The sequence below is a fragment of the Cherax quadricarinatus genome, chromosome 1, assembly GCF_038502225.1.
Source record: "Cherax quadricarinatus isolate ZL_2023a chromosome 1, ASM3850222v1, whole genome shotgun sequence".
NCBI classification, from domain to species: domain Eukaryota; kingdom Metazoa; phylum Arthropoda; class Malacostraca; order Decapoda; family Parastacidae; genus Cherax; species Cherax quadricarinatus.
In genome coordinates, this window is record NC_091292.1 from 24,909,282 (window position 1) to 24,920,853 (window position 11,572).

Consider the following 11,572-nt stretch of genomic DNA (forward strand, 5'->3'; position numbering starts at 1 on the left):
TTATTGAAAAAAAAATATATATATATATATATATATTAGTATATGCTTTAACATTTCTTTATAGTTTTTATTTTTTCAGTGGGGATGAAATAAGTTTCTTGAGCCCATTCAAGGCAGCAGCAGCCTCGCTCTCTCACTGTCGACACATCACGAAAATCGTCCATACTAAGTTGGCTCCTCCTCTTTGTTACCAGAGAGAAAGGGGAATAGAGGGAGTGACACGGAGAAGGGAGAAAGATTGAAGAAGAAAGTGAATGCAAGGAGAAAGTGGAAATGGGTATGAGAGAAAATGACAGAGATATGGACTTAAAGGGAAGGACAAAACTATATATATTTAATTTTTTTGTAGAAATTGTTTGCTAGGAAAAAACTATTTATAGTATTGTTGATGGTGTTGCTACAGCTGCTATCTTCATGGATGAAGAGAGTAAAGACTTAGAATTTTTTCCTCTATTTCTCATTAGCTTCAGCTCACATTGCAAGGAGGAAAACTTAGTATTTTTATACTTGCAGTGAGCTGCTAAACCTGTCTTGGTCATTCAGAGAAAGGACTCGTGGAGGTTCGGTCCTTCATGCAGCATAGAAAAAGTAAGTGCAGATTTAACGGGAAATGAAATAGGTAAGAGATGGTATCAGATACCGAAAAATGTTAAGTAAGACACGTGTAGTGCTTAGGATATTGAGACGTATCGCACCTGCCCTCTCTTTACCACTATGAATACCCCTGCTCATTCTCATCTCTGTATTGTACTGAAAAGCATTCCCGAGCGAGACGTCTCCACAATAAATATGCTAGTACAACGCAGGAAAGGAAGTTGGCCATTATTTCTATTTCCTCCTGATTATTTTGTTATGTATCTACATTTACTTCCACTTTAGCTACTGTTGATGGTTGCTTCGCCAAATTAATCCCATCTAGAGTTAAAACGTACTTTCGTCTATTCAGCACTATATATTCCCTCATTTTGATATTTTACGTGACTTAAAGTAAAATTATTATTTTTAATATAAATATTAAACGCAGATATCAGCCACGATCACCACTCCTACTATTACTAATACTGGATTAAGCAAATATCGCAAACCAAGCGATACAAGATGCAAAACAACCACGGGGGGAGTAGAATGATAGCGCTAGGCCTATCGTGTTGCAATCAACACATCATCAGGAGCTTGCAAAATTGCAGAAAAGGGGAGGGTTTCCACGTGAATACATTTCCAGAGGACGCGTTCACTCCAGTGAACGCGGTCCTCTGGGAACGTATTCTGCAATTTTGCTAGCTCCTGATGTGTTGATTGCAACACGAAAGGCCTAGAGCTATCATTCTACTCCCCCCGTGGTTGTTTTGCACTACTAGAATCGAAATGGACTAGTGTGCATTTGTCAAATTCGTGATCAAACATGTTAACACAAGGCGAGTGAATTATACTGCAATATTAATTCTCATATGTTAGACGGGAGAGCCAGACACCACTAACACAGTTAACGCTAGACAGGAAGATGCCAGGGATATATTTTGTAAATATCGTTGGAGAAAACTTTAATTAAGTTGGCCTATGATAATAAATTCATATTAAAAGAATATTCTCATTGTTTATCCAATTGTTTTTTACAGATCTACTTTGGATTTTGGCTGACAACACCGATGGCTAATATGACCCCGTATTCTCTGATTATAAGAAATAATATTTTTTTTAAGGCAATAATGATTCCTTTTAACATAATCATAGTATTTCTTTTACTTCAGATATAGATTTTTTTTGTGAAACTGTTTCAGTATTTTAAATGGTATGAATTAGGCTTCCTAATAGATTTTTTTAATTGTGTGATATTAATTTTATGGGTGTTTCTTAATGAAGTGAATAACTTTCTGCTCTTCCATGCATTATTAACACGTAACCATTTATATATACTAGAAATATACAGTGTTGCACTGTGTGTGCTGGAATGCGACAGTGATCCATACTATACTCGTATGTGCTGGTAGGCTTTAATGAGGCACTGTATGTGCTGGTAGGCTTCAATGAGGCACTGTATGTATTAATAGGCTTCAATGAGGCACTGTATGTGTTGGTAGGCTTCAATGAGGCACTGTATGTGTTGGTAGGCTTCAATGAGGCACTGTATGTGTTGGTAGGCTTCAATGAGGCACTGTATGTGTTGGTAGGCTTCAATGAGGCACTGTATGTGCTGGTAGGCTTCCATGAGGCACTGTATGTGCCCTAGAATTCTACCATGATGCATACCACATATACCTGAAGATTACATTAATGAATATTTCATGCACAGGAAGGTTACAGTGAAGTAATCTATTCGTAATGATAGTTTACAGTGAGGCAGCGTATGTGTTTTACCTGGAGTTTACCTGGAGAGAGTTCCGGGGGTCAACGCCCCCGCGGCCCGGTCTGTGACCAGGCCTCCTGGTGGATCAGAGCCTGATCAACCAGGCTGTTGCTGCTGGCTGCACGCAAACCAACGTACGAGCCACAGCCCGGCTGATCATACTGATAGGCTACGGTATGCTACTGTAATGCTACATTTAGTACTTTACACACTTGAAGCCTACAGTATACACACTATGTTAAGTAAAAGGACACAAGTGCAACTAATGCGACATTTTATTGTGGCAACGTTTCGCTCTCCAGGTGTTGTCAATCCATAACGGCTTACAAAGCTCCTGGAGAGCGAAACGTTGTCACAATAAAACTTCGCATTAGTTGCACTTGTGTCCTTTTACCTAACATTTTGTCGGTAATTCCACCAACATTATTACAGTATACACACTGCATGCTGTAAATTTTCAGTGTGTGCGGGCTGGAAGGCTTCAGTTGAGCATAGTGTGGGCTGGTAAACTACAGTTAAGCCCCGTGTGCTGGAAGGCTATAATTAAGCCCAGTGTGCTGGAAGGCTACAGTTGAGTCCCGTTTGTTGGTAGACTACAGTTAAGCTCCGTGTGTTGGAAGGCTACAGTTGAGTCCCGTGTGCTCGAAGGCTAGTCGGCGGTATACCAAATATATTTTGGGCAGTTTGTAAAGAATTTCCCATTACTGTCCAAACACTTTCTTTTACCGGAAGAGGAAAATAGTATATGGAGGAGGAAGAGGAAGAAGCAAGGTGAATGATGGAGAGAGAAAGAGAAAGGGAGAGGAAAAAGGAAGGGAGGCTGGGCGCAATGGGAAGGAAAGTAGTATCTTGCAACACAAGAAACGAGACAACGAGGTGGGGAGTCTCTGACCTGTTTACTTCATCACTGCGGGTGATGTGTACTTAATAATAATAATAATAATAATTTTGTTTAAGTACAAGTATATGGTGACATAGTACTATACAGAAAGTAACTTCCTCTGTAGAGCATTTCGGGCAAATTAGGTCAATTTTGTCTCAGGATGCGACCCACACCAGTCGACTAACCCCCAAGTACCCATTTTACTGATGGGTAATCCCCCTTATGTATGCTGTGAGACAGTTAAACAGACTTGGTCCCCTGACATTTATTGTTTCTTAGTGTACTCATGATACAGTTATGGAAACTGTTGAAGAAAGATGTGGATGAACAGACTGTATTTACCTAGACTTTAAGAAAGCCTTTGATAGAGATCCCCATGAGAGCCTAATTTGGAAACTGCAAAGCAATGGAGGAATAAAAGGTAAAATATTGCAATGGATGAAAATCTTTTGGTTTGAGAGAAAATTTTTAAGTTATAAAAGAAAAAATGTGTGGAAAAATTTCACAGGTGGAGTGCCACAAGGATCCGAACTTCCCCCAGTAATAATGTTTTTAATTTATTTAAATGATTAACCAGAAACAAAAAAAAAACTACTCACTTTTGCTGAGGATGCAAAAATCTTAAGTAAAATAAATGACAATTAGCAAATCCTAAAAAGATGATCTGGATAAACTGAGTAAAGCGAGTGATAGATGATGGAATTTAGATAAATGCCATGTAATGGGAAAAAGCAAAATCATAACACGTAAAGAATATAGACAGTCTGACAAGATAATGAAAGGGATCTGGGAGTTGTTAAAAAGAAAACAAAAAAGTCACTAGAATAGCATATAAATGGAATTGTGAGAAGCTCGTATACTAAACTTGCGAATTACAAAACTTTAAGTAATATGGATAGTGAAATAAACTTTATAACTTATGCCAAAATTGGAATATGCAACGGTTATGTGACGACCACAGCTGAGAAAGCACATATTAATAGAAAATGTTCAAATAACAGTAAAAACAATGAAGTTGAAAGGCTGACAACATTGAAGCTGTCCACGTTGGCTTAAAGAAGGAAAAGAGAAGCTATGACAACCACAAATAAGAGCATAAAAGGACATAACAGAGTAGATAAAGAAGAATTCTTATTACATGCAACAGGGATAAATTGAGAAAACAGTAACGCCTCTTCACACATAGGCACTCACGCACCTGCTCCAGCCCACGCTCACACACATGAATACCAATATAACAGTAATACAAGCACATGTGAATACAGGCATGCACACACTGAGACAGAATCTGTTACCATTACTTGCCTCGTAATTTCACATTATTACCTATGCCCGCTATTAAATGTCAGATACTGCAAGCCTTTATGTGGTAGCGCCGCACTGCCTGATTTTAATTGCCCGTAATAAGAGAGAGAGATATGCAAATGAATAAAGATAAGAGATGAGAGAGAGGAAAGGTAAATAAAAAATATCTGCGATATGAGACAACAACACGACTGAAGAGAAAGTAGTGTAATGTTTATATATGATGAGATAATAAAAATATCAACTGGACTAATTTAAGACAATTAGCTTGTAAAGCGTCTAGCGAGAGCAGATTTAAAAAACAAATCTTGAAAAGCGATTTTTTTAAACACTCCGTTTCTTTATGAAGCCAAGGTAACAAAGATGAAATGACTTACAAGCCCTTAGCCCTTAGTTCAGTTTCATCCTTGCTGGTGTAGGTTTTGTAAATACTGAACTAAGTTGAGGCTTAATTTAATGTATTTAAATATTGTGAAGGTTAAGTGTGCCTTCCCAAAAGAATTTTGTGTATTCAGCAACAAAAAGTTAGTTCCAATAGGAATGGAAAACGCTTTACAGAGCAGAACACAGTTTTTATACTCGAAGATTTGTTATATATGGTTTCTCATGTTTACAGTAATAGTTTAGCAAGTAATTAGTTTTCAACCACGGAACTGGCGGGGATTAAACCTGTGGTTTGCTTGCAATCCTTTTATTACGAATTCGCGAGTCTTAGTTTTAGATTTTAAGCCATTCGACTACTTGTGGGTCATTTAGGCTGCGATTCACATGTACACCAACGTAAAGTAATCGAGAAAACTTTCTCAATTAGACAAGACTTTCTTGCGACGTCATGAAAACGTTCCCAAGAAAAAAAAAAAAAGAGGCTTTTCCGAGTCCGTAAAATAAGTCTTCATGCTCCTGGGTGCTTAATTAGAATTGGGCAATTGACAAATATAAGAATGTAAGAATTTATGAAATCTACAGTAAACAAGGAAAACATTACTAGGCTCTGTTGAAGGAATTATAAAACATCCATCCCTTCAAAGATTAAAAAAGAAATCTGTCATGAACAGAATACTTGATTTTTTTTGTTTCGTATTTTTTTTGGCGTTGACGTGTAGCAATTTGTGAACAGTGCTTTTCGTATTAAAATATTCCCTGCATACGACACATGAAATTTAAGTGAGATACATCAACAGTAACTTCCCTCAGTTTAGCAAAGTACCTGAAAAAGATTGTAGTTTAATATTTAACTACAAGGTTAGGAATGTGTTCACTAAGACATTTTGTGTTCAACGATTATAACATTATGAAGAACGTTATGTGATTACACAAACTTTTGGGTGATTTTTACATTTGACACAACCATATTATTCAGCATGGGAGGAGGCACAGCATGAAGTCTTAATAAACTTTTGCCTTTCTCTATCTGTATTCCGAAATATTTATCTTTGTAAAATTGGATTTAGTCTTACGGGTAGCCCGCTGATCTGCGTTATATTTAAAATATATGTAATCTATGCTCCAGTGATAATTATCTTTCTAACAGTGGTGCTTTGAAGCTTTTGAAAGATTCTTGATTCAATAAATTTCATCCATCCTTTTCTGCCTTGGATTTCTTAGTATTCCCCATATATATATATATATATATATATATATATATATATATATATATATATATATATATATATATATATATATATATATATATATATATATATATGCACACACACACACGGGGAAGTGAACTATAGTTCTGGAGCGTTGCAGGTCAAACGCTGTATAACTGACCTACGAGACTTGCATTAGAAGCCTCCATGGTACATCGTTGGACCTGCTACATGCCAGGATCACGGTTCGATCCTGGTCCATTCTTATTTTTATTCACTGACAGCCATTCCTCGCAATTTACTGTGTTTATTTAAGAAACTTCTTCAGTATTTCTGTGCAAGTGTACGTTAGATGGGCAACCACCTCAATTATTATTTTGGCACATATTCACTTAGTGGGGTGAGCCATGGTTGCAGTACTCCCCAGCACACTAACACACCCAGGCTGCCTCGCCAACTTTTCTCTTTCAAACTTTGTCTTATACACTTCCCTATCCTTCCTAAATCTCGGAAGCGCGAAAACTCAGTCTACTGCAAATACAGATGGTATAATAAAAACAGATTTAGATATGCTGCAGCGTGTCTTGAGAAGGAGAAATCTCTGTCCACTATGAAGGGACACGTAGTACTATAAAAAGAGGAGAGACCTTTTGAAGATGTGAATCAAACTTAGCGATAAAATGCTTAACTTAATTAAAAAGTCGGTCTCCCCCTTGTAATGGATTAAAATGGAAGCTGAGAATTCATTTCTCGGGAAAATTTTTTGCCAAGGACGTTTCATAGGAATAATTTTCGTGCGGTGCTCCCAAACTTTGAAATAAAATGTCTCAAACTTAGGAGAGTAGTCGAGTTTGTGTGTATTTTTGTGTGTTGAGTGGAGTGAGATAGAGCGAGATGGTAATGTGATTTAAGTTTTCCAAAGAGACTTCGACTTCTCTAGTACACACATGTTGGTCTATTTGTGGAGAAGAATAACTGCAGACACTTGCAGTTTTATTAACAAATGATTCATCTATAAAGAGCATTTTATACTGCATTTTTTTTTAATTATTTTACCTATATTTCTGGAGAATTATTAATTTCTTTGGAAAAATTAAAAAGACTAGTCCAATTCCGTGAAACAATATTTCTTTAGCAGCATTGTCTTGGGTGGGTGGGAATGCGTGGTCCTGAGAAGAACTTGTATAGGCTAGTAGGCCTAATGCAGTGTTCCTCCATTCTTATGTTCTTATGAAAGGTAAGCGACAAGATGCTGAAGGGCTCTTGATGCAAAGAAATGGAACCGAGTCACTAAGTCATACAGACCCCGTGCCTATATGAGAGAGAGAGAGAGAGAGTGTGAGAGAGAGAGAGAGAGACCTGTGTCAGTTTTGTTACACAGATGTAGCGATTTGTGATAATTTTGTAGTCTTTGTTCTGTCCTTGGAATAATGTGCCAGAAACAGAGAGAAGGTTAACATGAAGTGATATACAGAGGACACTGACGGTGGCAGCATGTAAGATTTACACTGGTGTAAGATACATTTGTACTGGTGTACATCGCTCTCTAAGATTTACAGTGGTGTAGATCACTGTGTAAGATTTACAGTGGTGTAGAGCACTGTGTAAGATTTACAGTGGTGTAGATCACTGTGTAAGATTTACAGTGGTGTAGAGCACTGTGTAAGATTTACACTGGTGTAGAGCACTGTGTAAGATTTACACTGGTGTAGAGCACTGCGTAAGATTTACACTGGTGTAGAGCACTGTGTAAGATGTACACTGGTGTGGAGCACTGTGTAAAATTTACACTGGTGTAGAGCACTGTGTAAGATTTACACTGGTGTAGAGCACTGTGTAAGATTTACACTGGTGTGGAGCACTGTGTAAGATTTACACTGGTGTAGAGCACTGTGTAAGATTTACACTGGTGTGGAGCACTGTGTAAGATTTACACTGGTGTAGAGCACTGTGTAAGATTTACACTGGTGTGGAGCACTGTGTAAGATTTACACTGGTGTGGAGCACTGTGTAAGATTTACACTGGTGTGGAGCACTGTGTAAGATTTACACTGGTGTGGAGCACTGTGTAAGATTTACACTGGTGTGGAGCACTGTGTAAGATTTACACTGGTGTAGAGCACTGTGTAAGATTTACACTGGTGTGGAGCACTGTGTAAGATTTACACTGGTGTGGAGCACTGTGTAAGATTTACACTGGTGTGGAGCACTGTGTAAGATTTAACCTGGTGTGGAGCACTGTGTAAGATTTACACTGGTGTGGAGCACTGTGTAAGATTTACACTGGTGTAGAGCACGGTGTAAGATTTACACTGGTGTGGAGCACTGTGTAAGATTTACACTGGTGTGGAGCACTGTGTAAGATTTACACTGGTGTGGAACACTGCGTAAGATTTACACTGGTGTAGAGCACTGTGTAAGATTTACACTGGTGTGGAGCACTGTGAAAGATTTACATTCGTGTAGAGCACTGTGTAAGATTTACACTGGTGTGGAGCACTGCGTAAGATTTACACTGGTGTAGAGCACTGTGTAAGATTTACACTGGTGTAGAGCACTGTGTAAGATTTACACTGGTGTGGGGCACTGTGTAAGATTTACACTGGTGTGGAGCACTGTGTAAGATTTACACTGGTGTAGAGCACTGTGTAAGATTTACACTGGTGTGGAGCACTGTGTAAGATTTACACTGGTGTGGAGCACTGTGTAAGATTTACACTGGTGTAGAGCACTGTCTAAGATTTACAATGGTGTAGAGCACTGTGTAAGATTTACACTGGTGTGGAGCACTGTGAAAGATTTACACTGGTGTGGAGCACTGTGTAAGATTTACACTGGTGTGGAGCATTGTGTAAGATTTACATTTGTGTAGATCATTGTCAGGTTTACGCTGTAGAGCACTGTCTGCTTTATACTGTAGAGCACTGTCAGCTTTATACTGTAGAGCACTGTCAGTTTATACTGTGAGAGCACTGTCAGATTTATACTGTAGAGCACTGTCAGTTTATACTGTGAGAGCACTGTCAGTTTATACTGTAGAGCACTGTCAGTTTATACTGTGAGAGCACTGTCAGTTTATACTGTAGAGCACTGTCAGTTTATACTGTGAGAGCACTGTCAGTTTATACTGTAGAGCACTGTCAGTTTATACTGTGAGAGCACTGTCAGTTTATACTGTAGAGCACTGTCAGTTTATACTGTGAGAGCACTGTCAGTTTATACTGTGAGAGCACTGTCAGTTTATACTGTGAGAGCACTGTCAGTTTATACTGTGAGAGCACTGTCAGTTTATACTGTGAGAGCACTGTCAGTTTATACTGTAGAGCACTGTCAGTTTATACTGTAGAGCACTGTCAGTTTATACTGTAGAGCACTGTCAGTTTATACTGTGAGAGCACTGTCAGTTTATACTGTGAGAGCACTGTCAGTTTATACTGTGAGAGCACTGTCAGTTTATACTGTAGAGCACTGTCAGTTTATACTGTGAGAGCACTGTCAGTTTATACTGTGAGAGCACTGTCAGTTTATACTGTGAGAGCACTGTCAGTTTATACTGTAGAGCACTGTCAGTTTATACTGTAGAGCACTGTCAGTTTATACTGTGAGAGCACTGTCAGTTTATACTGTGAGAGCACTGTCGGTTTATACAGTGAGAGCACTGTCAGTTTATACTGTGAGAGCACTGTCAGTTTATACTGTGAGAGCACTGTCAGTTTATACTGTGAGAGCACTGTCAGTTTATACTGTAGAGCACTGTCAGTTTATACTGTGAGAGCACTGTCAGTTTATACTGTGAGAGCACTGTCAGTTTATACTGTAGAGCACTGTCAGTTTATACTGTAGAGCACTGTCAGTTTATACTGTGAGAGCACTGTCGGTTTATACAGTGAGAGCACTGTCAGTTTATACTGTGAGAGCACTGTCAGTTTATACTGTGAGAGCACTGTCAGTTTATACTGTAGAGCACTGTCAGTTTATACTGTGAGAGCACTGTCTGTTTATACTGTGAGAGCACTGTCAGTTTATACTGTGAGAGCACTGTCAGTTTATACTGTAGAGCACTGTCAGTTTATACTGTGAGAGCACTGTCAGTTTATACTGTGAGAGCACTGTCAGTTTATACTGTGAGAGCACTGTCAGTTTATACTGTAGAGCACTGTCAGTTTATACTGTGAGAGGACTGTCAGTTTATACTGTGAGAGGACTGTCAGTTTATACAGTGAGAGCACTGTCAGTTTATACTGTAGAGCACTGTCAGTTTATACTGTAGAGCACTGTCAGTTTATACTGTGAGAGCACTGTCAGTTTATACTGTGAGAGCACTGTCAGTTTATACTGTGAGAGCACTGTCAGTTTATACTGTGAGAGCACTGTCCGTTTATACTGTGAGAGCACTGTCCGTTTATACTGTGAGAGCACTGTCAGTTTATACTGTAGAGCACTGTCAGTTTATACTGTAGAGCACTGTCAGTTTATACTGTAGAGCACTGTCAGCTTATACTGTGAGAGCACTGTCAGTTTATACTGTTAGAGCACTGTCAGTTTATACAGTGAGAGCACTGTCAGTTTATACTGTGAGAGCACTGTCAGTTTATACTGTGAGAGCACTGTCAGTTTATACTGTGAGAGCACTGTCAGTTTATACGGTGAGAGCACTGCCAGTTTATACTGTGAGAGCACTGTCAGTTTATACTGTGAGAGCACTGTCAGTTTATACTGTAGAGCACTGTCAGTTTATACTGTAGAGCACTGTCAGTTTATACTTTGAGAGCACTGTCAGTTTATACTGTGAGAGCACTGTCAGTTTATACTGTGAGAGCACTGTCAGTTTATACTGTAGATCACTGTCAGTTTATACTGTAGAGCACTGTCAGTTTATACTGTGAGAGCACTGTCAGTTTATACTGTGAGAGCACTGTCAGTTTATACTGTGAGAGCACTGTCAGTTTATACTGTGAGCGCACTGTCAGTTTATACTGTGAGAGCACTGTCAGTTTATACTGTAGAGCACTGTCAGTTTATACTGTAGAGCACTGTCAGTTTATACTGTGAGAGCACTGTCAGTTTATACTGTAGAGCACTGTCAGTTTATACTGTAGAGCACTGTCAGGTTAATACTGAATACTGTAGAGTACTGTCAGCTTTATACTATAGATCAATATCAGATTTATACTGTAGATCACTGTCAGATTTACACTGATGTTTAGCAACTCTCAGGTTTATGGAAACGTAATTGGTTCCAAAAATACCTTCAAAACCTTCAGACTGCTCTTAAAACTACCATAGGTTCCGTTCACGCCCCAGTTTCCAGAGTGCAGTTGTGCTGTAACCCTTTGCCTTATTGCTAGCGTGCAGACTCAAGATGACAGACGTATTGCATGTGTTAAATGCGGGAGTTAGGTGATCGGGGGTTGCTGGGGTGTGCAGGTTATCTGGTAGGTGGATACT